Raw genomic sequence first — 19,047 nt, 5'->3', positions numbered from 1 at the left:
TGAAAATGATGCATGCCACTATATACTGTACACCGGATGGTGTCTACTTGACTTGCAAGAAAAAAGAACTTCCTAAGCAACAATGCCTATCTAGACAATACATGGTTTCAGACAAAAAGACCATTCCACCTGAACTTCATGATATAGATTCAAAATTATGGGCACATGGACCAAATGATGTAGGGAAAATGGATATTGACCCAGTACATATTAAAGTGAAAGAAAATGCTCGATTGCCTCGAATTCCCCAATATAAGACATCAAAAGAAGGTGAGGAGGGACTGAAAATTGTCATATCAGACTTGCTACAACGATAGATAATAAAATAAGTCACAAGTAGCCCATGTAATAGCCACATTCTACCTGTGATTAAACGTGATGATGGAACAGGGCAGGTCAAATATAGGATGGTGGTTGATTTACGAGCCATTAATAAAATAGCGGAACCCCAATATCCTGTTGTACCTGACATTACTGCAATGTTTTCATCTGTGCCACCTTCAGCCCAGTGGTTCACGGTAATTGATCTCAAAAACGCTTTCTTCAGTATTCCCATACACCCAGATAGCCAATATTTGTTCAGTTTTAGTTTCCAAGGAAGATCGTACAAATTTTGTAGAGCTCCCCAAGGCTATACGGAAAGTCCTAGCATCTATAGCCAAGCATTAAAAAGACAACTAGATAATTGTGTTATGCCACCTGGTACAGTATTATTACAATATGTGGACGACTTGTTAATAACAGCTGAGATGGAGGACATCTGTAAGCAGGCTACGCATGCTGTTTTAACATTTCTCGCTTTGCATGGACATAAGGTTTCGCCAGCTAAACTACAGTATTGTCGACAGGAAGTGACGTATTTAGGTCATCTCCTGTCGAAAGGAGGGAGAAGATTATCATCTGACAGAATACAAACAGTGCAGAGCATTCCCAGACCTCGAACTCAAAGAGATGTGCGTGCATTTCTGGGAATGGTCTCCTTTTGTAGGCAATGGGTACCAAATTTCTCTTACCTGGCCAAACCATTACTGTCCTTAACTCACAAAGATGTGAAAGATCCCGTCCCTTGGGAGAAAGAGCATCAAGATAGCTTTATGGCTTTAAAAACTGCTTTATGCAATGCACCTGCTTTGGGCACACCAGACTACACTAAAGACTTTGCATTGTTCGTATATGAAAGGGAAGGGTGCGCAATGGCTGTACTAACTCAGAAAAATGGAGAGAAGAATAGACCATGTGCCTATTTTTCCTCAACATTGGATCCGGTAGCCAGAGGCCTACCAAACTGCCTCAAAAATATTGCTGCTGCTGCTGCGGCTGCTGCAGTAAAACAGGCAGATTCTATTGTCCTTGGACATCCAGTTATGGTTTACGTACCTCATTCAGTGGACATACTATTAAACAAAACCAAAACTCAGCATTTAACTAATGCTAGGTTGACTCATTATGAGCTGATACTAATGGCCACTAACGTGACCTTACAACGATGTAGCACAATAAACCCAGCTACTCTGATGCCTCTCCCTTCGGAGCAGGATGAAGTACAACATGATTGCGTGATTGTTACTGAAACTGAAACGAAAGGTCGAGTAGATTTGGTAGATGTACCTATGCCTACAGTTGATGGTACACTATTTGTGGATGGCTCTTGTCTAAAGAGACCAGATGGAACCACCTCCGCAGCCTATGCAATCACAACCAACAAAACAGTGGTTGAGACGTGTAAAATACAACAGATGTCTGCTCAGGCAGCCGAGCTAATTGCTCTAACTAGAGCATGTGAGCTTTCAGAGAAGTTAGTAGTAAACATCTACACCGACAGCCAGTACGCCTGGCTGGTGGCTCACAACTTCGGAAGACTATGGGCCGAGAGAGGGTTCATTACATCTGGCGGTGCCAAAATACAGCATGGCACCTTGATTACAAGACTATTAAATTCTCTTGCCTTACCAACAAAGTTAGCTATTATGAAGTGTAGTGCACACAAGAAAATCACAGACCATGTAGGTCAGGGAAATGCCTTTGCTGACGAAACAGCCAGACATACTGCGTTAAATGAGTACACCTTAACCTATGTAGTGTCAAGTGCAGATGAGGAGAAAAATGAAATTGATCCTTACAAAGAGATAAAGGAGATTCAGGGGTTGGCAAGTGAAGATGAAAGAAAGCAATGGGTAAAAGAAGGATATTACTTTAACACACACCTTGGGGGTTGGATGAATACACTTGGAACCAAGTGGATCTTGCCCGATAGTTTCCTCCTACCAATGCTTCAGATGATTCATGGTCCGGCACACTTGGGGGCTGATGGAATGACAAATACAATTGAAAAGATATGGGAAAATAAAAATATAAGAAAGACAGCTGTGAAACTTTCTATGAATTGTATGACCTGTGCTCTTCATAATGTGGGGAAAGGGATACAAGTACCACCTGGTCATTTCAGATTACCCCTTTGAATGCCTTCAGATGGATTACATTGAAATGCCCCCTTCCAATGACAAAAGATATGTTTTGGTTATTATATGTAGTTTTAGTAATTGGGTGGAGGCATTCCCTTTGAAAGATAAAACTGCATTAAGCACAGCCAAGATGCTGTTAAAAGAGTACTTCCCCCGCTATGGTTTACCCAGAAGTCTGTGGAGTGATAACGGGGTAAATTTTCAAATAAAATAATGGACCTGGTCTGCCAAGGACTGGGTCTCAAACAAAAATTTCATTCAGTTTATCACCCAAAAGCGACAGGGCTTGTAGAGTGCTACCTGGAAGAGGAACATTCTGACCGAAGGACTGGTGACTGCCCTCCTACAAAGATTGACAATAAAGGAACTGTATCAGGATACAATCTGCGCCCAAGGAAATTGAAGAGTGCTTAGGACGGAGCAAGCACCAACTGCCGTGCACTGAACAGTGCCATCTTTAAAGGACTAACTTGTGCAGTGAGGTTAGTAAAATAAGGACACTGCTGATAAAGATTTCACAGGAGAAGAAAGGAATAACTCCCAAGCCCAAAGACCCATAGGAGGAGAGGGCGCGAGGTTGACTTTTGTCAAATTGATACCAACTGTAGAGCCTGTAACAGTGAGGCTTATAACGAACACTGTTGAACTGCCGCACATGTGAGATTGTATATTCCTTTTTTTTTTTTTCAAGTACACATTTGGGCCAAGCACCTTGGATGCCTTAATCTATTGACCTTCCTTTCTGTTATTTGAGATTCCAATACTTCAGCTTGGGCCTAGGTATCCTTTGCAGCCCTACTCAAGAAAAATATTTCCTCTGTACCACCTTGGGATGGACTTGAGCCATATACAATGGCTCATAAAGTACCCACTTTCTCCAAGCTCCTTATTTCCACTAGTATGAGGGTACACCCATCTGATAGGAATTCATTGATGTATTGATTGTTTGTCTATGTTATATAGATTGTTTACTAAACATGTCCCCACCTTATTATTGGGCTCCTAGAAAAATATTTTACAAGAGAACAGTGTCATCTTCAACCTATTTGTGAACATCACTTTCATCTGGCCTCTAAGAACTATTGTTTGTGATGGTCACGAGTGAGGGAACTCACGATAACTCTGGTTTGCATCTTTAAGTTCCTTTTAAAATCTGTAACTTTCACATCTTCTCTGTACAATTATTATGGCTAAGGAGTAAATCAGCTTTTCTCTTACAACCCCTACAAATGCATCCAATATTATCAGAAATGAGGTCTCTTTGTTAATGTTGAGTTCAAATTACTCATCAATTTGGGTTTGTATTCCATTTCTCTGCAATGGATGGAGGTTACTCTTGACCATCTTTCTGTAATATGCATTAAGGTCCAGAGTCATCGAGCAATGATTGGAAAACGCAATGAAATATTATCAGCTGTGTGAGCCGGGGAACAACATTTATTATTACAGAGGATATGGCATTTTCATGACAATGATTTGTATTTTTCATCAGATGTAAATGTATGCCTTTTCACCGAGCCTATGTCTCTCCAAATGTCTCTTAAACCCAAGGTATTTAGTGCACCATGTAGTTTCTTTGAAAATGCATTAGGTGCCCTTCCGCATTAACCTGATCTGTCTATAGCTGCATACCAAACCAAATGAAAGTCCCCTCACACAAGTATATCCCCCTCAAATCTGAGAGTTATGAGATAAAAGTCAACCAAAAAGAGTTCTACCCTCAGTTAGGGTAGTAGACTGGGGAGTAGACTTTGGTCAACGTTAAGGCTTAGAGTTCCTCAGACTATAAGGTTCTGCTTATCTTTAACTAGTGTTAAGTCAAGCGCTGGAAAGTGTATCTCTTGATGTAAGAACATTTCTTTTTTTTTTTTTAAATATATTTATTAATTTCACCATTGCACAGTTAGCACATATCATCGCATAATCTCCAATAGTACATTTAGATTGTCATATACTATTACATAACAGATCATTTCCAGCATCAAAACATCCTACTTAATTCAATAGATTAACTTCATCACTCGTTGCAACACCAAATACCTCAGGTTCATCGCTACTCTCCTATGATTATCCTCTCAAACCCAGGCCCTCTTTCCATTTTATAATAGGGTCCCATATCTTTAATCCCAATTTTCTCCCTGTTCTGCCTTTCCGAGCGTATATATTTTTTTCCAGATTATAGGTGGATAACAGGTTAGCGAGCCAGACTTGCATTGCTGGGGGGTTTTTATCCAGCCAGGCCCTGGCTATGCAGAGCCTAAAGACTGCCATTGCAACAAAAATAAATTCTCTCTGGATAATATTGGTATCTGTAATTATCCCTAACAGTATTTCTGGGGGATTTAAGATAATCTGTATAATTAAGGAGGCATCAAGGAACTTCTCTATATCATTTACCACTGTTTGTATTTGCGGGCAAACAGCGAATATATGGATTAGATCTGCATCAGGGGAACTACATCTTGGGCATGTGGTACCCACAGTTCCCCCCCCCCCCATTTTGCTATCTTTGCTGGGGTGAAATATAGCGAGAATAGGGTTTTATATTGCTGCGATTGCAGCGGCGAAGAGCAGAGGAGAGTGCGCCCTAGGTCCAGTGACTCTTTAAACCAACTAACCTCACCTGCCAGCTTACCCGCCCACTTTTCACTGTGCTTAGCCATATCGTCTGGCTTTCCTGCTATCAAATTCGCATAAAAACTCCTAATAGAGCAGTCCCCCCCTACCCTTATTTTCTCCAATATATCTACCTTATCAAAACCAGCTCTCCCGCCCTGCTTATTCCCCAGAAAGCTTCTTAACTGCAAAAATTTGAAGAAATCCCTCCTGTCTAAACCAAACCTGCTCATTAAATCCTTATATTGAAACACCTCCTCCGTATTCCACAAATCTCCAATCTGTACTACCCCCTTCTCCGTCCACCCGGCCATTATAGTATCCCGGAAGATTTGCTTTTGGAGGGAGACATTTTTGTACAACCTGGTATATCTATTATACCGGCCCAATCCAATTTTTTTCATCACTGCGCTCCAAATCTTAATTGCGGCTTGGACTGTCTTAAACCTAGTTCTTTTATAATATGCAAAGTCAATACATTTAAGAAAGGAATTCTCTACCTCTGGTCCCAACACTATGGAATATATCCTAGATGAATCATTTAGTGTTCTAGTGTCCAAACCGCCCCCGCCTATCAGCCCTCGCATATATTGCAATGCAGATGCCCAATAATATAGTCTAAAATCGGGGGCTCCCCAACCTCCTCTCTCTCTAGGCAAAGACATGAAACGATATGCTCTGCGTGTCTTGCCATGAGCCCAGATAAATCTGTTTAATATATTTTCGAGATCTTTAAACCATTTCACCTCAAACCATAGCGGTATTGTCCTATAGAAATACAGAAATTTTGGCAATATTATCATTTTAATAACATTAGTGCAGCCCACTAGTGACAAATGCATGTTATTCATTCGATCCAGATCCGTCTTAACTTTTACCATCAGGGGCGCCAGGTTTTTCTGTACCAGTGAGTCTAAATCGGCTATAATTGCAACCCCCAGGTATACTGCTGAATCGATAACTCTTGGATCGTTGAAAACAATATGTTGATTACATATTATTTGCGTTTTGGAGCTATTTAGGCTGTACCCCGATATTTGCCCAAATCTTTGTGCCTCGGACTCAATTTCTCCTATGGCCATACTGGGGTTGGGCGTCAATATGGCCACATCGTCGGCATAAGCTAGGGACTTTACCTCACACCCATTGAAGCTTATTGAAGGAATCCTTACATTGCCCTCTATTTTTCTTATTAAAGGATCCAGGTAAAGAGCAAACAATAATGGGGAAGATGGACAGCCCTGCCTAGTCCCTCTCCCAATGCTAACTGCTGCTGATTTACCCCTATTCACTCTGATCCTTCCTGACGGGTTCTTATAAAGAGTCTGCATTGCAGTTATAAAACTAGTCCCCAATCCATTCCATTTTAATGTTTGCCATAAATATTCCCATGAGACCCTATCGAACGCCTTTTCGGCGTCCAAAAAAAGTGCCGCGATAGGGTCCCCCAGAACACCAGCCGCATCCAAGGCTGTAATCACCTGCCTAATGTGTTGTGTAGTGCCTTTACCTGGTATAAACCCATGTTGAGTATGACATACTAATCCCTCTATTATCTCTGCGAGTCTTGTTGCTAGTATCTTGGAGTAGACCTTGGTATCTGCGTTCATCAGTGTAATAGGTCTATATGACCCTGGGAGTAACACATTTTTCCCTTTTTTTAAGATAACGATAATATCCGTTTCCCCCCATGATTCAGGGATCTTGTCCCCCTTTTGCGCTTCCATCATAACATGAAGCATGTCCTTTCCCACGACTTGATAAAACACTTTATAAAATTCCACCGGGAGCTGGTCTGGACCGGCTGCTTTGCCTGATGGTAACCTACTTAATGCCGTGACGAATTCCTCCTGACTAAAGGGGGAGTCCAGCCTATCCTTTTCTTCCATAGATATACCAGGGGGAGTAATATCGCTAAGGTAGCTTTGAATCTCCCTTATAGAACCTCCACTACTCCTGGTATATAACTCTTCATAAAACTGCCTGAACACTTCCCTTACTTCAGTTGTTTCCGTGACACTAACTCCATTCCCGTCCGTAATCTCCTTAATATCTGATGCTGCTAGTCTCTGCCTAGTGCGTACTGCTAATAAGCGTCCTACCTTCTCACTTAATTCGTAAGCAACTTCCCTTTTAGTTAGATAATTCTCTGCTGCTTTTTTTGAGATGCTTTCTGTCGCCTCCGCCCTAAGGGCCACTATTTTTATTAAGTGATCTTCTATTGGCGCCTTTTCCCTTATATCCCGGACCAGTTCCTCCTCTGTCCTTACCAGCTTTTGGTAGACCTCTCTAATTTTAAGTCTTGTCTTTTTCTGGGATGAAAACACATAGCTCATTGTCTCGCCCCTAACGCCGGCCTTAAAGGTGTCCCATACTACTCCCAGAGGAGCCGTACCTTTATTAATTTCCCAATAGGTCCTGATCCAGCCAGTCATGTGAGCCCTGTATCCTTCATCCTCCAAAAGGGCTCTATCAAATGTCCACTGCATATCTTTTCGCCGTGTCTGACCCAATCTAATGGTTAAAATCAGAGGGCTATGGTCTGAAACTATACGGGGTTGTTTTTCTATTTGCGCCTCTGCCATCAGGGGAATTGAGATCAAAAAATAGTCCAGTCTGACAAGTACCTTATGGGGAGCCGAAAAAAAGGTACTACCATCAATGCCAGGGTTTAGCTTAATCCACGGATCGACTAAGGAATTATTTAACACCATATCTGCCAATGCCTTATGTGTTCTCTTTTTCCTCCCTGCGTAGGCGCTCCCTGGTTGTGCAAATGAACTACTGGGGTCGTGAATATTAAAATCTCCACAGCATATAATTGGTTCAGGCCATAGTGCCAACTCAGTGTTTAAAAATTGAAAAAGTTCAGGGTCGTCTTCTGTCGAACCATACACAGAAACTATGGTACATTTTTCTCCCTTAAAGTTTATTTCCACTATTACCCACCTTCCCCATTGATCTTCCATTTTCTTTATCACCTCCACGTCAGCGGATCTCCCAAGTACAGCCACCCCCCTATGCTTCGTCCCTTGCTTGGAGTTTGCTAACAGGGCAAACCCTAGGTGGTCCAAAAGATAACCCTTAGAAGCTTCAAGATGTGTTTCTTGGAGACAAACCAAGTCCAGCTTAAATGTCCTAAGTAATGCCGCCACCCTGAGTCTTTTACTCGAGTCATTGAGTCCGCAGATATTGATAGTAGCAATCCTACAAGTCATTAAAATACATCATAGGTTTGTCCACCTCTGCATACCTTACTCAATCTGTCACTTTGCCTTGAAGATGTATCTGGTAGATATCGTATATCGTGTAACGTCCTCCTTTTGACTAGAATATTTTGTGTAATATAAACTCCCTGTGCGATAGACTGCGTTCTCCTGTGCTGCTTCTTAAACCATACCTCACTTTTTTCCCCCCTTTTTACCCCCCTTCCCTCCCCTAACCCCCCCCTATTCTCCCGCTGTCCTCTACCCCCCTCCCCCTTCCCCCCTTTACTGGCAAATAGGTCCGTGAGACCTATGTGTTGCCGCAAGAGCTTGCGTGGATTGCTCCTCACTCTCCCCCCGACACCCGTCTCTTCCATACTTCGTATACCCCTCCACCATATCTTTATCTTAGCTATTTCACCCTTGTATATGCTATCTCCTTATTGATAATCCAATGGCAATGAAGCTATACCTGAAGTCTAACTCTACCAGTGCATGCACCCCTTTCCATCATATTCTAAACCCTTGGCATTTAGGCATTTAGACATTTAGGTATTTCTACAATTTCTCATCCCCCTTTCTGTGATTTAATCTCCTCTAAAAACTGTTGGGCCTTGATCTCTGAGAAGAAGATATTCGTTCTGCCCTTATGAACTACTTTTAGTCTTGCGGGATATAAGAGGAACGCCTCAGACCCTAGGACCTGAAAGGGTTTGATAAGCTGTCTGAGTCTCCATCTTCTCTCTACCGTTACATGGCAGAAATCTGGCCTGGCGAAGAAAGTGTTTCCCTCAAAGGACCTTTTCCTATCAGGTCTAGCCTTATCCATAATTTCTTCCCTGAGCAGATAATTCCCAACGTATATCAAGATGGCTCTGGGAAATGTCTGTTGACCTGCCTCCCTCACACCCCCTTGACCTTTTCTGATAGTAAAGGGGAATCTATGGGCTCGTTGAATCTCTCTTTCCCACTCCCACTTCGATTCAGGAAAAGCTCCTCTCATCAAGTTGACCATGAAATACATAATGTCATCTCCCTCTTTTCCTTCCGCCACCCCCAAAATGCGAATATTATTCCGCCTCTGACGGTTTTCGAACTCCTCCAGCTTCCACTGCAGGTCACTGGTCAGTTTTTCCTGCTCCAGTTTGAAATCCTGCCATGCCCCAAAGTCATCCTCTAGTTTTCCAGTCCGCTCCTCCACCTCAGTCACTCTCTCGACGATGCCTTCATAAAGTTTATTAACCTTCTTGAGGATATTGTGTATTTTCTTTGTGGCTTGTCTAGCCCTTCAACTTTCTGACCTTGCCTCCCCTTGCATCTGCTTAAGTGTGGCGCAGATCAGGTTGAAGGGTGCCAAATACTGCGTAGAGATGGGGGCATTATCTAAGGGCTGTGAGTTACCCTCCTCTAAATAAGATTGCGACGTTGCAGAATAGTCCCAATCTAACTTCTTCCCCCCTGCAGTAGGTGATACCAAGTTTTCATCATGCCTTCTGCCCTTTACCCTTCTCTTTTTCTGTGTAGTCTCTTTCTTGGATGAGTCTGATCCAGAGCTTGTTTCTCCATCTAGCTCCCCCTCTTCTGACGTGTCGTCGCTTGACTGGGTAATGTCCGTGTCTTCATTAACTGAGAAAAAACATTCCCCATCGACTGAGGCTCCCTCTCTCTTCTCCAGCCCCAAAGATTCGTTACCTGCGGCACTTTTCCTTGCTAAGTGAGAGTTGGTAGCATCTTTAGTTATTTCTTTCCCCCTCTTGCTACCCATCTCAACTTCTAGTTGCATAATTGCCTCCATCATGTCCGAATTCTTACAAGGCCCCTTTGTCACTTTCAGTCCACTGTTGTTAGGGGACATGGGGGAAATGGGTTGCATTACCTTAATCGCTATAGCTCCCGCGTTACCTTCTGTACTACTTCCGCCACCTCCGTTGCTGGTGAATGCCGCTGCCACTGTTGCTGCCGCTGCCGAGACTCGGGGTTGCCTAGCAACGGATGCCTCCGCGCCGGGAGCGTCTACCGCTACGTCCTCGAGGACGTTCGTACACTCGGATTGCTCCGTGTCCGGCTGAAAACTCTTCCTAGATGTGAAAGCCTCCTTCAGGGTAGGCTGTCTTAGCGTTGTTTCTCTTCCTCTGACTTCGCCTTGGGTTGTTCCTATATTGGTGGCTTTAACGAACTGATCCATGTCTTGCCTGGAGCGGGGCTGATCGGTGCTCTCTGGCAACGCTGAGTCCGGTTTAGAACATACGTCGGCGTTCTCCGATTCATCCGCTGCCTCAGGTTTGTTCATTTTCTCAGTTTTCTTCGCCCTCTGGGCAGGTATTGCCTTCCGTATAGCTCCTGGCCCCCGCTGCTGTGACCCAGGGGGTAGATCCATACTGCTTCTTTTGGGGTCAGCATGCGCGCCTCTGCCACCCGTCTCCCGCTGGTTTTTTGATATGTCTTGCTGCGGTTTTGTTTTATCCTTCTCCTTGTCCTTGTCTTTGCTGGCTTTTGTTAATCGTGTCGGCATCTTTATTAGTCGGACCACAGCTTCCCACTTGGCTAATCTTACGAAAAACCGGGTGATTCGAGCTTTAGAGGTAGGGTATTTTGTGCATACCCTGGTCAACCCTGCCTGCAGCCAAAAAGCCAGATCCATGGGAAAGGTATATAGCCCTTATACAACAGCCATCAGGGTATCTCGGGGAGAGAGGTCCGAGCAACTCCTCACCCCAACCTCACAGCGGCCATCTTGCCACTGCGTGAGATTGTATATTCCTAATGGTATTGCTATTTGGAAGAACAACAAAACACATTCCTTTGCTAGACATGGAGGATACATATTCCACCCTTAAATTGAAGAAAGGGCGTTGGTACTCCAGATTAGGAATATGATGTCTGCTATTCTGTGTAATCTCTTTGGTCATTGGCTTGCTATATCTTTTGGAGCTCTACCATCCTATAGCACAAACAGCCCCACTTCCCTCTGAGCTTCCTTCTGACATTGTCCCCTCAGTTACAGTAGCACCTGAGGATATGGATCACAGGGAGGAAATGCGTCATAACTCCTTTCTTACCCTACTTCATCAGACCCATAAAGTCTTAGATAAAAATAATTGCTGGATATGCATGCAATTTCCCGCCTATGTAGATGAAGGAATACCCCTTCTCCAAGTGCCTCTGCCATTTGAAGCATCCTGCTATGCATTACACGTTGTAGTTCTGAAAATAGAGCTAATAGGGGTACTCAGCAAATTGGTCACCTCCCGTTCTACCACTAGAACATCAACGGTCTCCCTGTACAACCGTTAGGAAAAAGACATCCTCCAGCCAGGGAATTGCACTGAAGTTATCTTGGAAAATGCAACGTTCCCCTTTTCTAATATATTTACCCCATTGTTTTTGGCAAACAATACTGGTATACCTCCACTTGATAGAGACACCATGAGAATTCCCTTTCTGAAAATTAGGCATCGTGGTGTGCTTGGGAGTATATGCATTAGAAGTAACGGTACTGCCAATATGGGGAATAGTACAAATTGCAATATGACTTTTGAGGTGACTTCTCAGGAAATATCTGTTCCACTTTATGTCATTGACTCAGTTTATTTCATTTGTGGTTCTAAGGCCTATACTTGGCTACCAGTGAATTGGGGTGGCTGTTGTCATCTAGGACTTGTAACACCAGCTGTGTCCGTCAAAAGTACACGAGAAGTAAATAGAGCCTCTAAGACTATAAGGGGCAGGCGGAGTGTTGATCAAGGGGATACGGTGTCTGAGATAGCTGGTGATGTGCTAACAGCGTTTGTTCCATGGTATGGCCCTGCCATAAATTCCAGAAATATTCGCAGTTTGTCCTGTCTCTTGGAAGCCACAATAGAGGAGACTGCAGGGATTATTGAGAACATCACAGTGGAGCTCAAAGCCGTCCGATTAGTTTCGCTTCAGAACCGGATGGTTCTAGACATGATGTTGGCTGAACGGGGTGGACAACACATGGGTAGGCAATTAATGAAAATACAGCACCCAACCACTATAAGGAAGATAGTCACTAGGAACATTCCTATTTGACAGCAATTGATGGATATTGACATCTCGGATAACGCCCCATCCAGCGCAAACACAGTTGATTATGTGAATTTTGATACACCTGACAAAATTGTTGGTTTATCTAAGTGATTTAGTGTTTAGAGCAGCCACGGCTGCGGGTCTTGTTTAGTTTGAATCTCTCCAATGTGAATTAGATCTTATTTACAAATAAATACATTTTTACTCACAAACTACGCACATCTTTCTGCCATGGCTGAAAATACAGGCTTGTCATTTGATGACAATGTTTTACAATCTATTCTAGCCGCCAATCCAAGTATTCTAGATACAATTCAAGAGATACCATCAAGTTCGCAAGACGAGTGGCAATCCCTACTTGATCTCAAAAGGACACACACACTTATTCATGGGGCAATAATGACCGAGTACCTTCGAGGCAATTGTGCTCCCACAGGTTTATTAGTAACCAATGCCCCTCGCCTTTTTCTCACTGACAAAACCTTTATGAAGGATTGGTCGCTGATCGCGTGGCATTGTACACGCGATTGGCTGATCTTAATCATTAGTACGGCAAAGAGGATTGCTGACGCCATACTAATAGAGATTCAGGTTTTAGAGGGGCAAATTAAGACAACTATTACTAATTCTCTGTTTAAGAAAAATATGGAAGAGACCAACAAATCAATCAAAGAATACAAAGATTCAATTCTTGTTAATAAGATTGAAAAATTTAAAAAAGACCTAGCAAAATTTTCATTGGAGAAAGTATATCCATACACAAAGGAAGGATATGTAGCTCCAGAGTTCAATCAGAGAGGCAGGCGCACTGGCTCTAATTATTCCTCCTCAGGATCTGAAAATGTTTCGAGCGATTCAGAATCCTCTTTTACTGAGGGACAACAATACCAGGGATCTAGACCTTACTCTAGAAATAATCGGAGACAGGGTAGACAAGGTTCATACCAACAACACGGTCCGTGGTGGCAACCAGCACCATGGAACTACCCATTTCCTCAATATCAACATCCCATGCCACACTTTACACCACAACCACAATTTTATGACAATCAGCCATTTTTAGGACAAGGCCGAGGGAGAAACAGAGGAAAGAGAAGAGGACAACAACAAGTACGGTGGGAACAAGATCCTCTTCCTCCCAACACGAGAAGCAGGAAGGGCCAACCACAACCCAGCACGAGTACAAATCTGACAATCTAGTGGTTAATCTCAGTTCTAGGGTACTAACCATCGAAGAGAACCAGGTACTTGATCGAGGATTAGGTTTTGTGCCTACAAATACTGGAGACCCTTTCCAATTAAGGTGCGAATTAGCACGTTTTTTTAGAAAGATTCGTCTTCATTTCTTCTTTAAAAACAAAGAAGACAGTCTTGCATCATCTATCTGAACAGCATCGACCAACACAGGCCTGAAACCTCCTTTGAATTTTAATCCACCCCATCATCTAATACCAGATCTGGTACTTACTTTTGAAAAGGCTGTGATACATGATATAGACACTCTAAACGATTCTCCAGAGAAACCTTATCATAATTTACCTGCTAAAGAAAAAAATGCCTTGACCACTCTATCCAAAGATGTTACAATTACGATCAAACCAGCAGATAAAGGGGGAGCAACAGTGATCCAAGACTCGGTAACATATCGGCAAGAATGCCTCCGTCAACTGGGTGATACACGTTCTTACCGTCTGTTACAAACAGACCCTACACCTAGATTAACTCATGAGATCACTAATCTAGTTGAAGAAGCTAAATCCAATGAAGCAGAGTTCCTAGTGACTAAACATCCAGTTATGCCTCATTTTTATACCCTCCCAAAAATACATAAAGTCCAGCGACCCCCTCCTGGTCGCCCGATCATTTCTGGTATCGGTTCATTACTAGAGCCACTGTCTACTTTCGTTGACTTCTTCTTGAAACCAATGGTCAGAACAATGCCTACATATTTACAGGACACGAAAGATATCTTGAGGCTCTTATCGGAAACACCTTTCGATCCTGACAAAGACTATTTGATATCTTTTGATATTGAATCCTTGTACACATCCATTCCACAGGGAGAAACCCTTGATGCTATTCGAGGGCTTTTGGAACAGACAATGGTTAATGCGGACACGATCACCCCAGTACCATTTATTCTCGAATGTGCGAGACTCGCAATGACTGAGAATTTTTTTAGATTTGAAGATGACATCTACCTTCAAATCTCGGGCACCTCGATGGGCAGCATTTTTGCTCCTTCGTTAGCGAATCTGTATGTACATCTCTTTGAGCAAGACCATGTCCTTACCCAGACTAACCCATTCAGGGATCAGATATTGCTGTGGAAGCGATACATAGACGATATCCTTGTTGTTTTCAGAGGGACATCATCAGATATTACAGCTTTCCACCAATGGCTTAATCAACAGAACACCTTTTTAAAGTTTACAGTGGAATTTAACAAAGAGTGTTTGCCCTTCTTAGATATCTCTATTTATCCATGCAAAGGCTATTTGGGGAGTGAATTATATAAAAAACCAATGGCCAGGAATTCACTTTTGACTTTTGAGAGTCATCACCCTAAATCTCTGTGAGAGAATTTGCCAGTTGGCCAATTCCTCCGTATTCGTAGAAATTGTTCTGAGGTATCTCATTTTCAAAGACATGCTAAAGTACTGTCCACACAATTAAAGGAACGTGGTTATCCACAAAAACTGGTGAGGAGAGCCTGGAAGAGAGCCTCTAATAACAATCGTGAGGCCCTTCTAGAACCACAGATTCAGAAACCATCTATGACAAGGTTGACTTTTGTTCATACGTTCAGTACTTTGACGAACCGTGTACAAAAAACCATACGCAAACATTGGCGTATTTTGAAAATTGGATCAGAATCGTTGCCTCCCCCACTCTTTTCATTCAAAAGAGGTAGTAATATACGTGACAGCCTGGTACATACGAGACCCAAGAGTGCAATAACAACAAGAACAAATACACTGTGGAATCTACCCGCAGTACAAGGTCATTTTCCTTGTGGCTTGTGTTCAGTGTGTGCCCAAACACAGCAGACCAAACAAGTAGACATAGGTACCACCAGACCGTGGATCCTACACAAACATACAAATTGTAATTCAGAAAAGGTCATCTATTTGATTACATGTCCTTGCCATCTTAAGTATGTAGGTATGACCACGCGTAAAATTAAACTTCGGATCAATGAGCATAAAAGCACTATTCGTTGCAAGAAACAGTCTACAAGACTTACTGATCATTTTCTTGTTCACAAACACAAGGTCGAAGACCTGAAATGGCTAGTGCTAGAACAACCCTACATTCCTTCTCATATAAGTGACATCACTCGCTTTCTCTTCCAGAGGGAACAGAAATGGATTTACAGACTGAAGAGTGATATACAGGGATTGAACGACGAAATACCGTGGACTGCACTTTAGATCTACATATGTTCTACAATGATTTGCAGGTTACAAGCAAGAATTAGTTGTCTCCTCTCTGAAACATTGTTAATACTGTAGTGGGTCGTAAGCCAGCATCAAGATATACAGCATTATTTTAATAATGGCGATTCGGCTTAGAACTACTGTAAAAGCCGCTGCTATAATGATGTTTCGAAAATTGTTATTGGAACATTGCGATATTCCATGGTGTTCCACAGATCAGGATGTGCAGTTATCACATGCATCATGAGGATTCGGCTGATTACCACTTAAGAAACCGACTCTATAGTTTGAATTACATTGCATTCTCTAATAAAAAGATTTGCAGGTTACAAGCAAGTATTAATTATCCTCTCGTTTTTGATACTTTGCAAATTTTGGAGTATGTCATAAGCTAGCATCAAGACATACAGCATTATTTTATTCATGGCGATCTGGCTTTAAATCACTGCATAAGCCGCTGCTATAATGGCACTGCTGTCTCTCTTACGGCTTTTTGGAACGTTGCGATATCCGCAGTGTTCCTTAAATCAGGATATGTCAGTTCTCTTGTACCGTGAGGATTCGGCTTAAAACCACTCATACAGCCCACTCCATAGTCCTATTTACATCGTACTTTCCAAAAGAAATTTTTTTCAAAATATTTTTTTGAACGCGTTTAAATAATTTGGAACACAGTCTATACACTATAGAGTACCCTACTAAGCTGCGAGGTGGCTTCTACAGGCCATTGATGTATACTTGGGCAATATACTCAATTGCGCTCTTAACAACTACAACTCCCAGAAGGCTTAAATGGGTGTGGCTATGACGTGCATTTCGCCGACGCACGCTCTACTCGCTTGAGTCGGCGGTATGCTTAAACCGGCGACCTATCCAGATCGGTGCCTCCCCCTCCTGCTTTGTGAAACTACCGAGGTACCGACGGACAGGTCAGTCTTGAACTCATATCGCGAACTTGTAATATAGTCAGTGATGTCTGGGTGTACTCGTGATTGAGCAGACTTCTTCACAAAGGTGCACATAGAAAATCATCATTTTACCAATTTAGAGATAGCGGTAAATTGCTAAAAAGAGTGCTCTTTACACAAGCTATTTTACTACACGTGTTTGTAATTAGAACGACTCAGATCATGGGCAGCATTTACATTTGGGTTGAAATGTATATGGGATGCGTCTTCAATGATAAAAACATGAGATAAATCTTGGCTGTGTCACAACTCCTAAGAAGGTTTCCTTAAAGAGCATCGTCTTAGTTGAGCGATTATACTTTTTTGTTATCCACTCTGAGAGGTGGCAGTTTGATATTCTAACGAGAGAGATACAAGTTTTTTTTCTCTCTCGTTGTCACCAGGTATGAGAGATGTGCATATGTTTCGTTAGTTTGATTTTTATTTTTATTTGTTGGTTATTGTTGATACATTGGTTAACTTTCCCAACACATGACATACCCGTTTACTTTTATATAGAGCGGGGCCTCATTTCTCTGAGCGGATATGAACGGGTAAGCGATTCTTTCTTTTTTAACCCTCGCAGTCAATACTGTAAGCACATTTGAGTGTATTAGGAAATGCAAAATGATTGAGCATACAAGTTAGTATTGATAAAGCCTTAATGTGAGACTACGATTGGCACTTATTGTTTCTTTTCACTTGTAGGAAATGGATTGACACTCTTGAAGTATCAATTTTGAGTGTTCTGGGAAGAAATACGCAACCAAAGTAGGTTGTATTATTTCCATATTCATTGTGTCTTTACTTTTGGGGATTGCACATAAATAGAGCAGTAGCTAAGTTCAAAGGTCCTGATGAAAGCCTGATCACCGTATGATCGATTGGCTGAAACATGTAGACCCACTTTTTTCTAACTGGACTTGAGCAGTTATTTTTTCGAAACAGCTCCCGCACTGTTATTTTATTTTCGTCACTAGAACAGTACCAATAAGGCACTAGAATTGTTCTAGTAGATGATTTTAATGCTTTTCACTTCTCATTGCACTGCTTTTCACCATCAGCATTAATTATACCACATCATTGAAAGCTTTGGTTGATAGTATATTTTATACTGCAGTTGTCCATTGGTGCTATTGCCCCGATTGCCATGGGGTTTACAGCAGAGGACACTCTATCCCAAATGATGATGGTTACCATCTAGGTAGCTGATGGGATTCATTTTTATGATTACCATATTTCATTTGCCTAAGTAGTCATTAGCTTTGTCATGAGCTCGTAGTCCTGACCCTAGGTTTTTGTATTTTGTTGTTTGATATAGAGAATAAGGGGATGAGAAACCTAGTGGTCAATAAATATCTTTCCCTTTGACCCTTTTTGATACACCTGACAAAATTGTTGGTTTATCTAAGTGATTTAGTCCACGGTCCACCACCATGAGGTCTCTTCCCTGTTGACCAAACGCCTTTTCCAAACCCACTGGCGGAGTTCAAGGCCCTTCCTCAACTAAATCCGTACAAGGCACTAGCATTGCTAACCTCCTACATCATGTTTAACTGGATATCAAGTCTTTTGGTCCTAAGTAAAGAGGCAGTCAACCAGCCCGGTAAAATACATCCGAAAACCAGGAATACACATTGAAAGCAATCTGTCCCTTGAAACCCAAGTAATAAAGATGGTGAGTGTGTGCTTCTTGCAATTGAAATTTCAGAAAAAGATAATTCCCTAGTTGCAACTGGATTACATACATTTTATCTACCTGGTAGCATCTGAAAACTTATTTGAAGCACTGAGCTTTTACAGCAGTCCAACTAATCAGTAGATTATTTAGGCGAGAACACTTCTCTGACAGGCTGCTTTCTCTGCACTGGTTACCAATCAGGAAGCAAGTCATTTTTAAAGTCACGTTCTTATCCCAGAAAGGTCTATGCCAGAACATGAAGTTACCTAATTTCATTGCCTACAAATTACAGCGGTATGTTCCTGGTAGTACACTCCACTCTGTAAACCAAGCATAACGCTGTTTTCCTAAATTAAACTTGTGCATGATAGAGGTAGGATTTTCTCTGTGGCTACAACCAAATCATTGAACTCTTTTCCTGGGTCCTTGCAAAAAAAATTCCATATCTGATGAAGGGGCAGATGAATCAAACAACTCGCAGAATCGGCCCGTTTGCGATCGCAAGATTTGCTTTTGCGATGCATCAAACCCAATTTTACGATTCGGTAAGCTGTTACTGAATTGCAAAATGGGTTTGTGATTTGCTATTTGGAAGGGGCGTGTTTAGGGCGACCCTTCCAAATAGCGAATCTTAACGGTATGCAT

General features: G+C 42.2%; 1 pseudogene; it reads left to right on the top strand.

Moving 5' to 3' along the window:
- Nucleotides 1-11,812: 11,812 nt before the first annotated feature.
- The window catches only part of LOC146797531 (uncharacterized), a 193,301-nt pseudogene continuing 186,066 nt past the window's right edge, over nt 11,813-19,047 (top strand).

The sequence above is a fragment of the Triturus cristatus genome, chromosome 9, assembly GCF_964204655.1.
Source record: "Triturus cristatus chromosome 9, aTriCri1.1, whole genome shotgun sequence".
Classification (NCBI taxonomy): domain Eukaryota; kingdom Metazoa; phylum Chordata; class Amphibia; order Caudata; family Salamandridae; genus Triturus; species Triturus cristatus.
The sequence above is the reverse complement of the archived record's forward strand: the minus strand, read 5'-3'. Positions and strand labels throughout refer to the sequence as shown.